We start from the raw sequence: 23,089 nt of genomic DNA, 5'->3' as shown, positions 1-23,089 counted from the left end.
CCGACGACGTCCACCAATGACAGCCCGAGTGGATCTAGCACACGTGGTGTGAGAGCAGGGGGAGGTGAAAAGATGCAAAGCCTAGGTGATTGGCTGTGCATCTTTCAGTCTACCACGTGGGTTAGTCTTTGATCTTCAATCAGTGTCCAAATGTTGTTTACATGCGTAGCGTGTGCGGATGTGTGTGCCTCTCATGAGTTTGTGTGTGTGTTTGCGCGCGCGTGATCGTGTGCCCATACATGTGTGAGTGTTTCTTTGATCTAAATCATCGTTGGCGTGTTGTTTACGATACGTGCTCGTCTGTGCGTACGTTTGTGTGAGTGTGTGTGCGTGCGTTTGTGTGTGTGCTTGCTGCGTGCTGGCGCGCTCGGAAGCGTGTGTGTCACAGAGAAAGAGAGGGAGCGGGATCGCTGGCCTGTATGTACTCTATGTGAAACACACAGGACATTTGTAATTTCGTCCGTTTCACATTTTTTGGCTTTTTTAAAAATAAAACTTATTTTCATCAATGGTTCATAATGAGTGTCACGCCTAGACCAAATGACTTATGCACACATTTCAACATTTATTTAGTTCAGGTTGACCTCCTGAAGCCTAAATGAGCGTTAATTTGACCACACAACTCATTCCTATGAAGGAACATTCAAAGTAAAAAAACGGGCTCAACTCGGACTGAAAGTGCATTTAAAGCAATAAAAACTGAAAATGAGTGTCACGCCTAAACCAAAGGACTTATGCACACATTTCAACATGTATTTAGTTCAGGTTGACATTCTGAAGCCTAAATGAGCATTAATTTGATCACACAACTCATTCCTATGAAGGAACATTCAAAGTAAAAAAACGGGCTCAACTCGGACTGAAAGTGCATTTAAAGCAATAAAAACTGAAAATGAGTATCACGCCTAAACCAAAGGACTTATGCACACATTTCAACATGTACTTAGTTCAGGTTGACCTCCTGAAGCCTAAATCACCATTAATTTGACTACACAACTTATTCCTATGAAGGTACATTCAAAGTCACAAAACGTGCTCAACTAGGCCTGAAAGTGCATTTAAAGCAATAAAAACTCAAAATGAGTGTCACGCCTAAACCAAAGGACTTATGCACACATTTCAACATGTATTTAGTTCAGGTTGACCTCCTGAAGCCTAAATCAACATTAATTTGACTACACAACTTATTCCTATGAAGATACATTCAAAGTAAAAAAACGGGCTCAACTCGGACTGGAAGTGCATTTAAAGCAATAAAAACTGAAAATGAGTGTCACGCCTAAACCAAAGGACTTATGCACACATTTCAACATGTATTTAGTTCAGGTTGACCTCCTGAAGCCTAAATGAGCATTAATTTGACTACACAAATCATTCCTATGAAGGAACATTCAAAGTAAAAAAACGGGCTTAACTCGGACTGAAAGTGCATTTAAAGCAATAAAAACTGAAAATGAGTGTCACGCCTAAACCAAAGGACTTATGCACACATTTCAACATGTATTTAGTTCAGGTTGACCTCCTGAAGCCTAAATGAGCATTAATTTGACTACACAACTCATTCCTATGAAGGAACATTCAAAGTAAAAAAACGGGCTCAACTGGGACTGAAAGTGCATTTAAAGCAATAAAAACTGAAAATGAGTGTCACGCCTAAACCAAAGGACTTATGCACACATTTCAACATGTATTTAGTTCAGGTTGACCTCCTGAAGCCTAAATGAGCATTAATTTGACTACACAACTTATTCCTATGAAGATACATTCAAAGTAAAAAAACGGGCTCAACTCGGACTGAAAGTGCATTTAAAGCAATAAAAACTGAAAATGAGTGTCACGCCTAAACCAAAGGACTTATACACACATTTCAACATGTATTTAGTTCAGGTTGACCTCCTGAAGCCTAAATGAGCATTAATTTGACTACACAACTCATTCCTATGAAGGTACATTCAAAGTCACAAAACGTGCTCAACTAGGCCTGAAAGTGCATTTAAAGCAATAAAAACTGATAATTAGTGTCACGCCTAAACCAAAGGACATATGCACACATTTCAACATGTATTTAGTTCAGGTTGACCTCCTGAAGCTTAAATCACCATTAATTTGACTACACAACTTATTCCTATGAAGATACATTCAAAGTAAAAAAACGGGCTCAACTCGGACTGAAAGTGCATTTAAAGCAATAAAAACTGAAAATGAGTGTCACGCCTAAACCAAAGGACTTATGCACACATTTCAACATGTATTTAGTTCAGGTTGACGTCCTGAAGCCTAAATGAGCATTAATTTGACTACACAACTTATTCCTATGAAGATACATTCAAAGTAAAAAAACGTGCTCAACTAGGCCTGAAAGTGCATTTAAAGCAATAAAAACTGAAAATGAGTGTCACGCCTAAACCAAAGGACTTATGCACACATTTCAACATGTATTTAGTTCAGGTTGACCTCCTGAAGCCTAAATGAGCATTAATTTGACTACACAAATCATTCCTATGAAGGAACATTCAAAGTAAAAAAACGGGCTCAACTCGGACTGAAAGTGCATTTAAAGCAATAAAAACTGAAAATGAGTGTCACGCCTAAATCAAAGGACTTATGCACACATTTCAACATGTACTTAGTTCAGGTTGACGTCCTGAAGCCTAAATGAGCATTAATTTGACTACACAACTCATTCCTATGAAGGTACATTCAAAGTCACAAAACGTGCTCAACTAGGCCTGAAAGTGCATTTAAAGCAATAAAAACTGAAAATGAGTGTCACGCCTAAACCAAAGGACTTATGCACACATTTCAACATGTATTTAGTTCAGGTTGACCTCCTGAAGCCTAAATGAGCATTAATTTGATCACACAACTCATTCCTATGAAGATACATTCAAACTCAGAAACGTGCTCTACTCGGCCTGAAAATGCATTTAAAGCAATAAAAACTCAAAATGAGTGTCACGCCTAAACCAAAGGACTTATGCACACATTTCAACATGTATTTAGTTCAGGTTGACATTCTGAAGCCTAAATGAGCATTAATTTGACTACACAACTTATTCCTATGAAGATACATTCAAAGTAAAAAAACGGGCTCAACTCGGACTGAAAGTGCATTTAAAGCAATAAAAACTGAAAATGAGTGTCACGCCTAAACCAAAGGACTTATGCACACATTTCAACATGTATTTAGTTCAGGTTGACCTCCTGAAGCCTAAATGAGCATTAATTTGACTACACAAATCATTCCTATGAAGGAACATTCAAAGTAAAAAAACGGGCTCAACTCGGACTGAAAGTGCATTTAAAGCAATAAAAACTGAAAATGAGTGTCACGCCTAAACCAAAGGACTTATGCACACATTTCAACATGTATTTAGTTCAGGTTGACCTCCTGAAGCCTAAATGAGCATTAATTTGACTACACAAATCATTCCTATGAAGGAACATTCAAAGTAAAAAAACGGGCTCAACTCGGACTGAAAGTGCATTTAAAGCAATAAAAACTGAAAATGAGTGTCACGCCTAAACCAAAGGACTTATGCACACATTTCAACATGTATTTAGTTCAGGTTGACGTCCTGAAGCCTAAATGAGCATTAATTTGACTACACAACTTATTCCTATGAAGGTACATTCAAAGTCACAAAACGTGCTCAACTAGGCCTGAAAGTGCATTTAAAGCAATAAAAACTCAAAATGAGTGTCACGCCTAAACCAAAGGACTTATGCACACATTTCAACATGTATTTAGTTCAGGTTGACCTCCTGAAGCCTAAATGAGCATTAATTTGACTACACAACTCATTCCTATGAAGGTACATTCAAAGTCACAAAACGTGCTCAACTAGGCCTGAAAGTGCATTTAAAGCAATAAAAACTGAAAATGAGTGTCACGCCTAAATCAAAGGACTTATGCACACATTTCAACATGTATTTATTTCAGGTTGACCTCCTGAAGCCTAAATCACCATTAATTTGATTACACAACTTATTCCTATGAAGATACATTCAAAGTAAAAAAACGGGCTCAACTCGGACTGAAAGTGCATTTAAAGCAATAAAAACTGAAAATGAGTGTCACGCCTAAACCAAAGGACTTATGCACACATTTCAACATGTATTTAGTTCAGGTTGACGTCCTGAAGCCTAAATGAGCATTAATTTGACTACACAACTTATTCCTATGAAGGTACATTCAAAGTCACAAAACGTGCTCAACTAGGCCTGAAAGTGCATTTAAAGCAATAAAAACTCAAAATGAGTGTCACGCCTAAACCAAAGGACTTATGCACACATTTCAACATGTATTTAGTTCAGGTTGACCTCCTGAAGCCTAAATGAGCATTAATTTGACTACACAACTCATTCCTATGAAGGAACATTCAAAGTAAAAAAACGGGCTCAACTCGGACTGAAAGTGCATTTAAAGCAATAAAAACTGAAAATGAGTGTCACGCCTAAACCAAAGGACTTATGCACACATTTCAACATGTATTTAGTTCAGGTTGACGTCCTGAAGCCTAAATGAGCATTAATTTGACTACACAACTTATTCCTATGAAGGTACATTCAAAGTCACAAAACGTGCTCAACTAGGCCTGAAAGTGCATTTAAAGCAATAAAAACTCAAAATGAGTGTCACGCCTAAACCAAAGGACTTATGCACACATTTCAACATGTATTTAGTTCAGGTTGACCTCCTGAAGCCTAAATGAGCATTAATTTGACTACACAACTCATTCCTATGAAGGAACATTCAAAGTAAAAAAAACGGGCTCAACTCGGACTGAAAGTGCATTTAAAGCAATAAAAACTGAAAATGAGTGTCACGCCTAAACCAAAGGACTTATGCACAAATTTCAACATGTATTTAGTTCAGGTTGACCTCCTGAAGCCTAAATGAGCATTAATTTGACTACACAACTCATTCCTATGAAGGAACATTCAAAGTAAAAAAAACGGGCTCAACTCGGACTGAAAGTGCATTTAAAGCAATAAAAACTGAAAATGAGTGTCACGCCTAAACCAAAGGACTTATGCACACATTTCAACATGTATTTAGTTCAGGTTGACATTCTGAAGCCTAAATGAGCATTAATTTGACTACACAACTCATTCCTATGAAGGAACATTCAAAGTAAAAAAACGGGCTCAACTCGGACTGAAAGTGCATTTAAAGCAATAAAAACTGAAAATGAGTGTCACGCCTAAACCAAAGGCCTTATGCACACATTTCAACATGTATTTAATTCAGGTTGACCTCCTGAAGCCTAAATGAGCATTAATTTGACTACACAACTCATTCCTATGAAGGAACATTCAAAGTAAAAAAACGGGCTCAACTCGGACTGAAAGTGCATTTAAAGCAATAAAAACTGAAAATGAGTGTCACGCCTAAACCAAAGGACTTATGCACACATTTCAACATGTACTTAGTTCAGGTTGACGTCCTGAAGCCTAAATGAGCATTAATTTGACTACACAACTCATTCCTATGAAGGTACATTCAAAGTCACAAAACGTGCTCAACTAGGCCTGAAAGTGCATTTAAAGCAATAAAAACTGAAAATGAGTGTCACGCCTAAACCAAAGGACTTATGCACACATTTCAACATGTATTTAGTTCAGGTTGACCTCCTGAAGCCTAAATGAGCATTAATTTGATCACACAACTCATTCCTATGAAGATACATTCAAACTCAGAAACGTGCTCTACTCGGCCTGAAAATGCATTTAAAGCAATAAAAACTCAAAATGAGTGTCACGCCTAAACCAAAGGACTTATGCACACATTTCAACATGTATTTAGTTCAGGTTGACATTCTGAAGCCTAAATGAGCATTAATTTGACTACACAACTTATTCATATGAAGATACATTCAAAGTAAAAAAACGGGCTCAACTCGGACTGAAAGTGCATTTAAAGCAATAAAAACTGAAAATGAGTGTCACGCCTAAACCAAAGGACTTATGCACACATTTCAACATGTATTTAGTTCAGGTTGACCTCCTGAAGCCTAAATGAGCATTAATTTGACTACACAAATCATTCCTATGAAGGAACATTCAAAGTAAAAAAACGGGCTCAACTCGGACTGAAAGTGCATTTAAAGCAATAAAAACTGAAAATGAGTGTCACGCCTAAACCAAAGGACTTATGCACACATTTCAACATGTATTTAGTTCAGGTTGACGTCCTGAAGCCTAAATGAGCATTAATTTGACTACACAACTTATTCCTATGAAGGTACATTCAAAGTCACAAAACGTGCTCAACTAGGCCTGAAAGTGCATTTAAAGCAATAAAAACTCAAAATGAGTGTCACGCCTAAACCAAAGGACTTATGCACACATTTCAACATGTATTTAGTTCAGGTTGACATTCTGAAGCCTAAATGAGCATTAATTTGACTACACAACTCATTCCTATGAAGGAACATTCAAAGTAAAAAAACGGGCTCAACTCGGACTGAAAGTGCATTTAAAGCAATAAAAACTGAAAATGAGTGTCACGCCTAAACCAAAGGCCTTATGCACACATTTCAACATGTATTTAATTCAGGTTGACCTCCTGAAGCCTAAATGAGCATTAATTTGACTACACAACTCATTCCTATGAAGGAACATTCAAAGTAAAAAAACGGGCTCAACTCGGACTGAAAGTGCATTTAAAGCAATAAAAACTGAAAATGAGTGTCACGCCTAAACCAAAGGACTTATGCACACATTTCAACATGTACTTAGTTCAGGTTGACGTCCTGAAGCCTAAATGAGCATTAATTTGACTACACAACTCATTCCTATGAAGGTACATTCAAAGTCACAAAACGTGCTCAACTAGGCCTGAAAGTGCATTTAAAGCAATAAAAACTGAAAATGAGTGTCACGCCTAAACCAAAGGACTTATGCACACATTTCAACATGTATTTAGTTCAGGTTGACCTCCTGAAGCCTAAATGAGCATTAATTTGATCACACAACTCATTCCTATGAAGATACATTCAAACTCAGAAACGTGCTCTACTCGGCCTGAAAATGCATTTAAAGCAATAAAAACTCAAAATGAGTGTCACGCCTAAACCAAAGGACTTATGCACACATTTCAACATGTATTTAGTTCAGGTTGACATTCTGAAGCCTAAATGAGCATTAATTTGACTACACAACTTATTCCTATGAAGATACATTCAAAGTAAAAAAACGGGCTCAACTCGGACTGAAAGTGCATTTAAAGCAATAAAAACTGAAAATGAGTGTCACGCCTAAACCAAAGGACTTATGCACACATTTCAACATGTATTTAGTTCAGGTTGACCTCCTGAAGCCTAAATGAGCATTAATTTGACTACACAAATCATTCCTATGAAGGAACATTCAAAGTAAAAAAACGGGCTCAACTCGGACTGAAAGTGCATTTAAAGCAATAAAAACTGAAAATGAGTGTCACGCCTAAACCAAAGGACTTATGCACACATTTCAACATGTATTTAGTTCAGGTTGACGTCCTGAAGCCTAAATGAGCATTAATTTGACTACACAACTTATTCCTATGAAGGTACATTCAAAGTCACAAAACGTTTTCAACTAGGCCTGAAAGTGCATTTAAAGCAATAAAAACTCAAAATGAGTGTCACGCCTAAACCAAAGGACTTATGCACACATTTCAACATGTATTTAGTTCGGGTTGACCTCCTGAAGCCTAAATGAGCATTAATTTGACTACACAACTCATTCCTATGAAGGAACATTCAAAGTAAAAAAACGGGCTCAACTCGGACTGAAAGTGCATTTAAAGCAATAAAAACTGAAAATGAGTTTCACGCCTAAACCAAAGGACTTATGCACACATTTCAACATGTATTTAGTTCAGGTTGACCTCCTGAAGCCTAAATGAGCATTAATTTGACTACACAACTCATTCCTATGAAGGAACATTCAAAGTAAAAAAACGGGCTCAACTCGTACTGAAAGTGCATTTAAAGCAATAAAAACTGAAAATGAGTGTCACGCCTAAATCAAAGGACTTATGCACACATTTCAACATGTATTTAGTTCAGGTTGACCTCCTGAAGCCTAAATCACCATTAATTTGACTACACAACTTATTCCTATGAAGATACATTCAAAGTAAAAAAACGGGCTCAACTCGGACTGAAAGTGCATTTAAAGCAATAAAAACTGAAAATGAGTGTCACGCCTAAACCAAAGGACTTATGCACACATTTCAACATGTATTTAGTTCAGGTTGACGTCCTGAAGCCTAAATGAGCATTAATTTGACTACACAACTTATTCCTATGAAGGTACATTCAAAGTCACAAAACGTGCTCAACTAGGCCTGAAAGTGCATTTAAAGCAATAAAAACTCAAAATGAGTGTCACGCCTAAACCAAAGGACTTATGCACACATTTCAACATGTATTTAGTTCAGGTTGACCTCCTGAAGCCTAAATGAGCATTAATTTGACTACACAACTCATTCCTATGAAGGAACATTCAAAGTAAAAAAACGGGCTCAACTCGGACTGAAAGTGCATTTAAAGCAATAAAAACTGAAAATGAGTTTCACGCCTAAACCAAAGGACTTATGCACACATTTCAACATGTATTTAGTTCAGGTTGACCTCCTGAAGCCTAAATGAGCATTAATTTGACTACACAACTCATTCCTATGAAGGAACATTCAAAGTAAAAAAACGGGCTCAACTCGGACTGAAAGTGCATTTAAAGCAATAAAAACTGAAAATGAGTGTCACGCCTAAATCAAAGGACTTATGCACACATTTCAACATGTATTTAGTTCAGGTTGACCTCCTGAAGCCTAAATCACCATTAATTTGACTACACAACTTATTCCTATGAAGATACATTCAAAGTAAAAAAACGGGCTCAACTCGGACTGAAAGTGCATTTAAAGCAATAAAAACTGAAAATGAGTGTCACGCCTAAACCAAAGGACTTATGCACACATTTCAACATGTATTTAGTTCAGGTTGACGTCCTGAAGCCTAAATGAGCATTAATTTGACTACACAACTTATTCCTATGAAGGTACATTCAAAGTCACAAAACGTGCTCAACTAGGCCTGAAAGTGCATTTAAAGCAATAAAAACTCAAAATGAGTGTCACGCCTAAACCAAAGGACTTATGCACACATTTCAACATGTATTTAGTTCAGGTTGACCTCCTGAAGCCTAAATGAGCATTAATTTGACTACACAACTCATTCCTATGAAGGTACATTCAAAGTCACAAAACGTGCTCAACTAGTCCTGAAAGTGCATTTAAAGCAATAAAAACTGAAAATGAGTGTCACGCCTAAACCAAAGGACTTATGCACACATTTCAACATGTATTTAGTTCAGGTTGACCTCCTGAAGCCTAAATGAGCATTAATTTGACTACACAACTCATTCCTATGAAGGAACATTCAAAGTAAAAAAACGGGCTCAACTCGGACTGAAAGTGCATTTAAAGCAATAAAAACTGAAAATGAGTTTCACGCCTAAACCAAAGGACTTATGCACACATTTCAACATGTATTTAGTTCAGGTTGACCTCCTGAAGCCGAAATGAGCATTAATTTGACTACACAACTCATTCCTATGAAGGAACATTCAAAGTAAAAAAAACGGGCTCAACTCGGACTGAAAGTGCATTTAAAGCAATAAAAACTGAAAATGAGTGTCACGCCTAAATCAAAGGACTTATGCACACATTTCAACATGTATTTAGTTCAGGTTGACCTCCTGAAGCCTAAATCACCATTAATTTGACTACACAACTTATTCCTATGAAGATACATTCAAAGTAAAAAAACGGGCTCAACTCGGACTGAAAGTGCATTTAAAGCAATAAAAACTGAAAATGAGTGTCACGCCTAAACCAAAGGCCTTATGCACACATTTCAACATGTATTTAGTTCAGGTTGACCTCCTGAAGCCTAAATCACCATTAATTTGACTACACAACTTATTCCTATGAAGATACATTCAAAGTAAAAAAACGGGCTCAACTCGGACTGAAAGTGCATTTAAAGCAATAAAAACTGAAAATGAGTGTCACGCCTAAACCAAAGGACTTATGCACACATTTCAACATGTATTTAGTTCAGGTTGACCTCCTGAAGCCTAAATGAGCATTAATTTGACTACACAACTCATTCCTATGAAGGAACATTCAAAGTAAAAAAAACGGGCTCAACTCGGACTGAAAGTGCATTTAAAGCAATAAAAACTGAAAATGAGTGTCACGCCTAAACCAAAGGACTTATGCACACATTTCAACATGTATTTAGTTCAGGTTGACGTCCTGAAGCCTAAATGAGCATTAATTTGACTACACAACTTATTCCTATGAAGGTACATTCAAAGTCACAAAACGTGCTCAACTAGGCCTGAAAGTGCATTTAAAGCAATAAAAACTCAAAATGAGTGTCACGCCTAAACCAAAGGACTTATGCACACATTTCAACATGTATTTAGTTCAGGTTGACCTCCTGAAGCCTAAATGAGCATTAATTTGACTACACAACTCATTCCTATGAAGGTACATTCAAAGTCACAAAACGTGCTCAACTAGGCCTGAAAGTGCATTTAAAGCAATAAAAACTGAAAATGAGTGTCACGCCTAAACCAAAGGACTTATGCACACATTTCAACATGTATTTAGTTCAGGTTGACCTCCTGAAGCCTAAATGAGCATTAATTTGACTACACAACTCATTCCTATGAAGGAACATTCAAAGTAAAAAAACGGGCTCAACTCGGACTGAAAGTGCATTTAAAGCAATAAAAACTGAAAATGAGTTTCACGCCTAAACCAAAGGACTTATGCACACATTTCAACATGTATTTAGTTCAGGTTGACCTCCTGAAGCCGAAATGAGCATTAATTTGACTACACAACTCATTCCTATGAAGGAACATTCAAAGTAAAAAAAACTGGCTCAACTCGGACTGAAAGTGCATTTAAAGCAATAAAAACTGAAAATGAGTGTCACGCCTAAATCAAAGGACTTATGCACACATTTCAACATGTATTTAGTTCAGGTTGACCTCCTGAAGCCTAAATCACCATTAATTTGACTACACAACTTATTCCTATGAAGATACATTCAAAGTAAAAAAACGGGCTCAACTCGGACTGAAAGTGCATTTAAAGCAATAAAAACTGAAAATGAGTGTCACGCCTAAACCAAAGGACTTATGCACACATTTCAACATGTATTTAGTTCAGGTTGACCTCCTGAAGCCTAAATGAGCATTAATTTGACTACACAAATCATTCCTATGAAGGAACATTCAAAGTAAAAAAACGGGCTCAACTCGGACTGAAAGTGCATTTAAAGCAATAAAAACTGAAAATGAGTGTCACGCCTAAACCAAAGGACTTATGCACACATTTCAACATGTATTTAGTTCAGGTTGACGTCCTGAAGCCTAAATGAGCATTAATTTGACTACACAACTTATTCCTATGAAGATACATTCAAAGTAAAAAAACGTGCTCTACTCGGCCTGAAAATGCATTTAAAGCAAGAAAAAATCAAAATGAGTGTCACACCTAAACCTACATTTAAAGTAAAAAAACGTGCTCTACTCGGCCTGAAAATGCATTTAAAGCAATAAAAACTCAAATTGAGTGTCACGCCTAAACCAAAGGACTTATGCACACATTTCAACATGTATTTAGTTTAGGTTGACCTCCTGAAGCATAAATGAGCATTAATTTGATCACACAACTCATTCCCATGAAGATACATTCAAAGTCAGTAAGTGCCCTGCTCTGTCTGAAAATGCATTTGAATCAATAAAAACTAAAATTGAGTGTCATGCCTAAACCAAAGGACGTCTGCACACATTTCAACGTCTAAAGTGTTGTTTCCGATGCGTGCTAGTGTATGTGTGCGTGCGTGTGTGAGAGTGTGTAGGTGTGTGCGTGTGTTTGTGTGTGTTTGTGTGGGTGCGTGCGTGTGTGTGTGCGTGTGTGTGTTGTGCGCACCCCCCCCCAAAAAGTACTGTATTCGGATAAAAATGACGAATTACTCAGAGGTTTTAACTTTTGCTTGCACTTGATTTGTTCTGACACCGACGACGTCCACCAATGACAGCCCGAGTGGATCTAGCCCACGTGGTGTGAGAGCAGGGGGAGGTGAAAAGATGCAAAGCCTAGGTGATTGGCTGTGCATCTTTCAGTCTTCCACGTGGGTTAGTCTTTGATCTTCAATCAGTGTCCAAATGTTGTTTACATGCGTAGCGTGTGCGGATGTGTGTGCCTCTCATGAGTTTGTGTGTGTGTTTGCGCGCGCGTGATCGTGTGCCCATACATGTGTGAGTGTTTCTTTGATCTAAATCATCGTTGGTGTGTTGTTTACGATACGTGCTCGTCTGTGCGTACGTTTGTGTGAGTGTGTGTGCGTGCGTTTGTGTGTGTGCTTGCTGCGTGCTGGCGCGCTCGGAAGCGTGTGTGTCACAGAGAAAGAGAGGGAGCGGGATCGCTGGCCTGTATGTACTCTATGTGAAACACACAGGACATTTGTAATTTCGTCCCTTTCACATTTTTTGGCTTTTTTAAAAATAAAACTTATTTTCATCAATGGTTCATAATGAGTGTCACGCCTAGACCAAATGACTTATGCACACATTTCAACATTTATTTAGTTCAGGTTGACCTCCTGAAGCCTAAATGAGCGTTAATTTGACCACACAACTCATTCCTATGAAGGAACATTCAAAGTAAAAAAACGGGCTCAACTCGGACTGAAAGTGCATTTAAAGCAATAAAAACTGAAAATGAGTGTCACGCCTAAACCAAAGGACTTATGCACACATTTCAACATGTATTTAGTTCAGGTTGACATTCTGAAGCCTAAATGAGCATTAATTTGACTACACAACTCATTCCTATGAAGGAACATTCAAAGTAAAAAAACGGGCTCAACTCGGACTGAAAGTGCATTTAAAGCAATAAAAACTGAAAATGAGTGTCACGCCTAAACCAAAGGCCTTATGCACACATTTCAACATGTATTTAGTTCAGGTTGACCTCCTGAAGCCTAAATCACCATTAATTTGACTACACAACTTATTCCTATGAAGATACATTCAAAGTAAAAAAACGGGCTCAACTCGGACTGAAAGTGCATTTAAAGCAATAAAAACTGAAAATGAGTGTCACGCCTAAACCAAAGGACTTATGCACACATTTCAACATGTATTTAGTTCAGGTTGACCTCCTGAAGCCTAAATGAGCATTAATTTGACTACACAACTCATTCCTATGAAGGAACATTCAAAGTAAAAAAAACGGGCTCAACTCGGACTGAAAGTGCATTTAAAGCAATAAAAACTGAAAATGAGTGTCACGCCTAAATCAAAGGACTTATGCACACATTTCAACATGTATTTAGTTCAGGTTGACCTCCTGAAGCCTAAATCACCATTAATTTGACTACACAACTTATTCCTATGAAGATACATTCAAAGTAAAAAAACGGGCTCAACTCGGGCTGAAAGTGCATTTAAAGCAATAAAAACTGAAAATGAGTGTCACGCCTAAACCAAAGGACTTATGCACACATTTCAACATGTATTTAGTTCAGGTTGACCTCCTGAAGCCTAAATGAGCATTAATTTGACTACACAAATCATTCCTATGAAGGAACATTCAAAGTAAAAAAACGGGCTCAACTCGGACTGAAAGTGCATTTAAAGCAATAAAAACTGAAAATGAGTGTCACGCCTAAACCAAAGGACTTATGCACACATTTCAACATGTATTTAGTTCAGGTTGACGTCCTGAAGCCTAAATGAGCATTAATTTGACTACACAACTTATTCCTATGAAGATACATTCAAAGTAAAAAAACGTGCTCTACTCGGCCTGAAAATGCATTTAAAGCAAGAAAAAATCAAAATGAGTGTCACACCTAAACCTACATTTAAAGTAAAAAAACGTGCTCTACTCGGCCTGAAAATGCATTTAAAGCAATAAAAACTCAAATTGAGTGTCACGCCTAAACCAAAGGACTTATGCACACATTTCAACATGTATTTAGTTTAGGTTGACCTCCTGAAGCATAAATGAGCATTAATTTGATCACACAACTCATTCCCATGAAGATACATTCAAAGTCAGTAAGTGCCCTGCTCTGTCTGAAAATGCATTTGAATCAATAAAAACTAAAATTGAGTGTCATGCCTAAACCAAAGGACGTCTGCACACATTTCAACGTCTAAAGTGTTGTTTCCGATGCGTGCTAGTGTATGTGTGCGTGCGTGTGTGAGAGTGTGTAGGTGTGTGCGTGTGTTTGTGTGTGTTTGTGTGGGTGCGTGCGTGTGTGTGTGCGTGTGTGTGTTGTGCGCACCCCCCCCCCCAAAAAGTACTGTATTCGGATAAAAATGACGAATTACTCAGAGGTTTTAACTTTTGCTTGCACTTGATTTGTTCTGACACCGACGACGTCCACCAATGACAGCCCGAGTGGATCTAGCCCACGTGGTGTGAGAGCAGGGGGAGGTGAAAAGATGCAAAGCCTAGGTGATTGGCTGTGCATCTTTCAGTCTTCCACGTGGGTTAGTCTTTGATCTTCAATCAGTGTCCAAATGTTGTTTACATGCGTAGCGTGTGCGGATGTGTGTGCCTCTCATGAGTTTGTGTGTGTGTTTGCGCGCGCGTGATCGTGTGCCCATACATGTGTGAGTGTTTCTTTGATCTAAATCATCGTTGGTGTGTTGTTTACGATACGTGCTCGTCTGTGCGTACGTTTGTGTGAGTGTGTGTGCGTGCGTTTGTGTGTGTGCTTGCTGCGTGCTGGCGCGCTCGGAAGCGTGTGTGTCACAGAGAAAGAGAGGGAGCGGGATCGCTGGCCTGTATGTACTCTATGTGAAACACACAGGACATTTGTAATTTCGTCCCTTTCACATTTTTTGGCTTTTTTAAAAATAAAACTTATTTTCATCAATGGTTCATAATGAGTGTCACGCCTAGACCAAATGACTTATGCACACATTTCAACATTTATTTAGTTCAGGTTGACCTCCTGAAGCCTAAATGAGCGTTAATTTGACCACACAACTCATTCCTATGAAGGAACATTCAAAGTAAAAAAACGGGCTCAACTCGGACTGAAAGTGCATTTAAAGCAATAAAAACTGAAAATGAGTGTCACGCCTAAACCAAAGGACTTATGCACACATTTCAACATGTATTTAGTTCAGGTTGTCATTCTGAAGCCTAAATGAGCATTAATTTGACTACACAACTCATTCCTATGAAGGAACATTCAAAGTAAAAAAACGGGCTCAACTCGGACTGAAAGTGCATTTAAAGCAATAAAAACTGAAAATGAGTGTCACGCCTAAACCAAAGGCCTTATGCACACATTTCAACATGTATTTAATTCAGGTTGACCTCCTGAAGCCTAAATGAGCATTAATTTGACTACACAACTCATTCCTATGAAGGAACATTCAAAGTAAAAAAACGGGCTCAACTCGGACTGAAAGTGCATTTAAAGCAATAAAAACTGAAAATGAGTGTCACGCCTAAACCAAAGGACTTATGCACACATTTCAACACGTACTTAGTTCAGGTTGACGTCCTGAAGCCTAAATGAGCATTAATTTGACTACACAACTCATTCCTATGAAGGTACATTCAAAGTCACAAAACGTGCTCAACTAGGCCTGAAAGTGCATTTAAAGCAATAAAAACTGAAAATGAGTGTCACGCCTAAACCAAAGGACTTATGCACACATTTCAACATGTATTTAGTTCAGGTTGACCTCCTGAAGCCTAAATGAGCATTAATTTGATCACACAACTCATTCCTATGAAGATACATTCAAACTCAGAAACGTGCTCTACTCGGCCTGAAAATGCATTTAAAGCAATAAAAACTGAAAATGAGTGTCACGCCTAAACCAAAGGACTTATGCACACATTTCAACATGTATTTAGTTCAGGTTGACATTCTGAAGCCTAAATGAGCATTAATTTGATCACACAACTCATTCCTATGAAGATACATTCAAACTCAGAAACGTGCTCTACTCGGCCTGAAAATGCATTTAAAGCAATAAAAACTCAAAATGAGTGTCACGCCTAAACCAAAGGACTTATGCACACATTTCAACATGTATTTAGTTCAGGTTGACCTTCTGAAGCCTAAATGAGCATTAATTTGACTACACAAATCATTCCTATGAAGGAACATTCAAAGTAAAAAAACGGGCTCAACTCGGACTGAAAGTGCATTTAAAGCAATAAAAACTGAAAATGAGTGTCACGCCTAAACCAAAGGACTTATGCACACATTTCAACATGTATTTAGTTCAGGTTGACGTCCTGAAGCCTAAATGAGCATTAATTTGACTACACAACTTATTCCTATGAAGGTACATTCAAAGTCACAAAACGTGCTCAACTAGGCCTGAAAGTGCATTTAAAGCAATAAAAACTCAAAATGAGTGTCACGCCTAAACCAAAGGACTTATGCACACATTTCAACATGTATTTAGTTCAGGTTGACCTCCTGAAGCCTAAATGAGCATTAATTTGACTACACAACTCATTCCTATGAAGGAACATTCAAAGTCACAAAACGTGCTCAACTAGGCCTGAAAGTGCATTTAAAGCAATAAAAACTGAAAATGAGTGTCACGCCTAAATCAAAGGACTTATGCACACATTTCAACATGTATTTAGTTCAGGTTGACCTCCTGAAGCCTAAATCACCATTAATTTGACTACACAACTTATTCCTATGAAGATACATTCAAAGTAAAAAAACGGGCTCAACTCGGACTGAAAGTGCATTTAAAGCAATAAAAACTGAAAATGAGTGTCACGCCTAAACCAAAGGACTTATGCACACATTTCAACATGTATTTAGTTCAGGTTGACGTCCTGAAGCCTAAATGAGCATTAATTTGACTACACAACTTATTCCTATGAAGGTACATTCAAAGTCACAAAACGTGCTCAACTAGGCCTGAAAGTGCATTTAAAGCAATAAAAACTCAAAATGAGTGTCACGCCTAAACCAAAGGACTTATGCACACATTTCAACATGTATTTAGTTCAGGTTGACCTCCTGAAGCCTAAATGAGCATTAATTTGACTACACAACTCATTCCTATGAAGGTACATTCAAAGTCACCAAACGTGCTCAACTAGGCCTGAAAGTGCATTTAAAGCAATAAAAACTGAAAATGAGTGTCACGCCTAAACCAAAGGACTTATGCACACATTTCAACATGTATTTAGTTCAGGTTGACCTCCTGAAGCCTAAATGAGCATTAATTTGACTACACAACTCATTCCTATGAAGGAACATTCAAAGTAAAAAAACGGGCTCAACTCGGACTGAAAGTGCATTTAAAGCAATAAAAACTGAAAATGAGTTTCACGCCTCAACCAAAGGACTTATGCACACATTTCAACATGTATTTAGTTCAGGTTGACCTCCTGAAGCCTAAATGAGCATTAATTTGACTACACAACTCATTCCTATGAAGGAACATTCAAAGTAAAAAAAACGGGCTCAACTCGGACTGAAAGTGCATTTAAAGCAATAAAAACTGATAATGAGTGTCACGCCTAAATCAAAGGACTTATGCACACATTTCAACATGTATTTAGTTCAGGTTGACCTCCTGAAGCCTAAATCACCATTAATTTGACTACACAACTTATTCCTATGAAGATACATTCAAAGTAAAAAAACGGGCTCAACTCGGACTGAAAGTGCATTTAAAGCAATAAAAACTGAAAATGAGTGTCACGCCTAAACCAAAGGACTTATGCACACATTTCAACATGTATTTAGTTCAGGTTGACCTCCTGAAGCCTAAATGAGCATTAATTTGACTACACAAATCATTCCTATGAAGGAACATTCAAAGTAAAAAAACGGGCTCAACTCGGACTGAAAGTGCATTTAAAGCAATAAAAACTGAAAATGAGTGTCACGCCTAAACCAAAGGACTTATGCACACATTTCAACATGTATTTAGTTCAGGTTGACGTCCTGAAGCCTAAATGAGCATTAATTTGACTACACAACTTATTCCTATGAAGATACATTCAAAGTAAAAAAACGTGCTCTACTCGGCCTGAAAATGCATTTAAAGCAAGAAAAAATCAAAATGAGTGTCACACCTAAACCTACATTTAAAGTAAAAAAACGTGCTCTACTCGGCCTGAAAATGCATTTAAAGCAATAAAAACTCAAATTGAGTGTCACGCCTAAACCAAAGGACTTATGCACACATTTCAACATGTATTTAGTTTAGGTTGACCTCCTGAAGCATAAATGAGCATTAATTTGATCACACAACTCATTCCCATGAAGATACATTCAAAGTCAGTAAGTGCCCTGCTCTGTCTGAAAATGCATTTGAATCAATAAAAACTAAAATTGAGTGTCATGCCTAAACCAAAGGACGTCTGCACACATTTCAACGTCTAAAGTGTTGTTTCCGATGCGTGCTAGTGTATGTGTGCGTGCGTGTGTGAGAGTGTGTAGTTGTGTGCGTGTGTTTGTGTGTGTTTGTGTGGGTGCGTGCGTGTGTGTGTGCGTGTGTGTGTTGTGCGCACCCCCCCCCCCCCCAAAAGTACTGTATTCGGATAAAAATGACGAATTACTCAGAGGTTTTAACTTTTGCTTGCACTTGATTTGTTCTGACACCGACAACGTCCACCAATGACAGCCCGAGTGGATCTAGCCCACGTGGTGTGAGAGCAGGGGGAGGTGAAAAGATGCAAAGCCTAGGTGATTGGCTGTGCATCTTTCAGTCTTCCACGTGGGTTAGTCTTTGATCTTCAATCAGTGTCCAAATGTTGTTTACATGCGTAGCGTGTGCGGATGTGTGTGCCTCTCATGAGTTTGTGTGTGTGTTTGCGCGCGCGTGATCGTGTGCCCATACATGTGTGAGTGTTTCTTTGATCTAAATCATCGTTGGTGTGTTGTTTACGATACGTGCTCGTCTGTGCGTACGTTTGTGTGAGTGTGTGTGCGTGCGTTTGTGTGTGTGCTTGCTGCGTGCTGGCGCGCTCGGAAGCGTGTGTGTCACAGAGAAAGAGAGGGAGCGGGATCGCTGGCCTGTATGTACTCTATGTGAAACACACAGGACATTTGTAATTTCGTCCCTTTCACATTTTTTGGCTTTTTAAAAATAAAACTTATTTTCATCAATGGTTCATAATGAGTGTCACGCCTAGACCAAATGACTTATGCACACATTTCAACATTTATTTAGTTCAGGTTGACCTCCTGAAGCCTAAATGAGCGTTAATTTGACCACACAACTCATTCCTATGAAGGAACATTCAAAGTAAAAAAACGGGCTCAACTCGGACTGAAAGTGCATTTAAAGCAATAAAAACTGAAAATGAGTGTCACGCCTAAACCAAAGGCCTTATGCACACATTTCAACATGTATTTAATTCAGGTTGACCTCCTGAAGCCTAAATGAGCATTAATTTGACTACACAACTCATTCCTATGAAGGAACATTCAAAGTAAAAAAACGGGCTCAACTCGGACTGAAAGTGCATTTAAAGCAATAAAAACTGAAAATGAGTGTCACGCCTAAACCAAAGGACTTATGCACACATTTCAACATGTATTTAGTTCAGGTTGACGTCCTGAAGCCCAAATGAGCATTAATTTGACTACACAACTTATTCCTATGAAGGTACATTCAAAGTCACAAAACGTGCTCAACTAGGCCTGAAAGTGCATTTAAAGCAATAAAAACTGAAAATGAGTGTCACACCTAAATCAAAGGACTTATGCACACATTTCAACATGTATTTAGTTCAGGTTGACGTCCTGAAGCCTAAATGAGCATTAATTTGACTACACAACTTATTCCTATGAAGATACATTCAAAGTAAAAAAACGGGCTCAACTCGGACTGAAAGTGCATTTAAAGCAATAAAAACTGAAAATGAGTGTCACGCCTAAACCAAAGGACTTATGCACACATTTCAACATGTATTTAGTTCAGGTTGACCTCCTGAAGCCTAAATGAGCATTAATTTGACTACACAAATCATTCCTATGAAGGAACATTCAAAGTAAAAAAACGGGCTCAACTCGGACTGAAAGTGCATTTAAAGCAATAAAAACTGAAAATGAGTGTCACGCCTAAACCAAAGGACTTATGCACACATTTCAACATGTATTTAGTTCAGGTTGACGTCCTGAAGCCTAAATGAGCATTAATTTGACTACACAACTCATTCCTATGAAGGTACATTCAAAGTCACAAAACGTGCTCAACTAGGCCTGAAAGTGCATTTAAAGCAATAAAAACTCAAAATGAGTGTCACGCCTAAACCAAAGGACTTATGCACACATTTCAACATGTATTTAGTTCAGGTTGACCTCCTGAAGCCTAAATGAGCATTAATTTGACTACACAACTCATTCCTATGAAGGAACATTCAAAGTAAAAAAAACGGGCTCAACTCGGACTGAAAGTGCATTTAAAGCAATAAAAACTGAAAATGAGTGTCACGCCTAAACCAAAGGACTTATGCACACATTTCAACATGTATTTAGTTCAGGGTGACGTCCTGAAGCCTAAATGAGCATTAATTTGATCACACAACTCATTCCTATGAAGATACATTCAAACTCAGAAACGTGCTCTACTCGGCCTGAAAATGCATTTAAAGCAATAAAAACTCAAAATGAGTGTCACGCCTAAACCAAAGGACTTATGCACACATTTCAACATATATTTAGTTCAGGTTGACCTCCTGAAGCCTAAATGAGCATTAATTTGACTACACAACTCATTCCTATGAAGGTACATTCAAAGTCACAAAACGTGCTCAACTAGGCCTGAAAGTGCATTTAAAGCAATAAAAACTGAAAATGAGTGTCACGCCTAAATCAAAGGACTTATGCACACATTTCAACATGTACTTAGTTCAGGTTGACGTCCTGAAGCCTAAATGAGCATTAATTTGACTACACAACTCATTCCTATGAAGGTACATTCAAAGTCACAAAACGTGCTCAACTAGGCCTGAAAGTGCATTTAAAGCAATAAAAACTGAAAATGAGTGTCACGCCTAAACCAAAGGACTTATGCACACATTTCAACATGTATTTAGTTCAGGTTGACATTCTGAAGCCTAAATGAGCATTAATTTGACTACACAACTTATTCCTATGAAGATACATTCAAAGTAAAAAAACGGGCTCAACTCGGACTGAAAGTGCATTTAAAGCAATAAAAACTGAAAATGAGTGTCACGCCTAAACCAAAGGACTTATGCACACATTTCAACATGTATTTAGTTCAGGTTGACGTCCTGAAGCCTAAATGAGCATTAATTTGACTACACAAATCATTCCTATGAAGGAACATTCAAAGTAAAAAAACGGGCTCAACTCGGACTGAAAGTGCATTTAAAGCAATAAAAACTGAAAATGAGTGTCACGCCTAAACCAAAGGACTTATGCACACATTTCAACATGTATTTAGTTCAGGTTGACGTCCTGAAGCCTAAATGAGCATTAATTTGACTACACAACTTATTCCTATGAAGGTACATTCAAAGTCACAAAACGTGCTCAACTAGGCCTGAAAGTGCATTTAAAGCAATAAAAACTGAAAATGAGTGTCACGCCTAAACCAAAGGACTTATGCACACATTTCAACATGTACTTAGTTCAGGTTGACCTCGTGAAGCCTAAATGAGCATTAATTTGACTACACAACTCATTCCTATGAAGGTACATTCAAAGTCACAAAACGTGCTCAACTAGGCCTGAAAGTGCATTTAAAGCAATAAAAACTGAAAATGAGTGTCACGCCTAAACCAAAGGCCTTATGCACACATTTCAACATGTATTTAATTCAGGTTGACCTCCTGAAGCCTAAATGAGCATTAATTTGACTACACAACTCATTCCTATGAAGGAACATTCAAAGTAAAAAAACGGGCTCAACTCGGACTGAAAGTGCATTTAAAGCAATAAAAACTGAAAATGAGTGTCACGCCTAAACCAAAGGACTTATGCACACATTTCAACATGTACTTAGTTCAGGTTGACCTCGTGAAGCCTAAATGAGCATTAATTTGACTACACAACTCATTCCTATGAAGGTACATTCAAAGTCACAAAACGTGCTCAACTAGGCCTGAAAGTGCATTTAAAGCAATAAAAACTGAAAATGAGTGTCACGCCTAAATCAAAGGACTTATGCACACATTTCAACATGTATTTAGTTCAGGTTGACCTCCTGAAGCCTAAATCACCATTAATTTGACTACACAACTTATTCCTATGAAGATACATTCAAAGTAAAAAAACGGGCTCAACTCGGACTGAAAGTGCATTTAAAGCAATAAAAACTGAAAATGAGTGTCACGCCTAAACCAAAGGACTTATGCACACATTTCAACATGTATTTAGTTCAGGTTGACCTCCTGAAGCCTAAATGAGCATTAATTTGACTACACAAATCATTCCTATGAAGGAACATTCAAAGTAAAAAAACGGGCTCAACTCGGACTGAAAGTGCATTTAAAGCAATAAAAACTGAAAATGAGTGTCACGCCTAAACCAAAGGACTTATGCACACATTTCAACATGTATTTAGTTCAGGTTGACGTCCTGAAGCCTAAATGAGCATTAATTTGACTACACAACTTATTCCTATGAAGGTACATTCAAAGTCACAAAACGTGCTCAACTAGGCCTGAAAGTGCATTTAAAGCAATAAAAACTCAAAATGAGTGTCACGCCTAAACCAAAGGACTTATGCACACATTTCAACATGTATTTAGTTCAGGTTGACCTCCTGAAGCCTAAATGAGCATTAATTTGACTACACAACTCATTCCTATGAAGGTACATTCAAAGTCACAAAACGTGCTCAACTAGGCCTGAAAGTGCATTTAAAGCAATAAAAACTGAAAATGAGTGTCACGCCTAAATCAAAGGACTTATGCACACATTTCAACATGTATTTAGTTCAGGTTGACCTCCTGAAGCCTAAATCACCATTAATTTGACTACACAACTTATTCCTATGAAGATACATTCAAAGTAAAAAA

Source organism: Hippocampus zosterae, chromosome 1 (genome assembly GCF_025434085.1).
Source record: "Hippocampus zosterae strain Florida chromosome 1, ASM2543408v3, whole genome shotgun sequence".
NCBI lineage: Eukaryota > Metazoa > Chordata > Actinopteri > Syngnathiformes > Syngnathidae > Hippocampus > Hippocampus zosterae.
Note: the sequence above shows the minus strand (reverse complement) of the source record.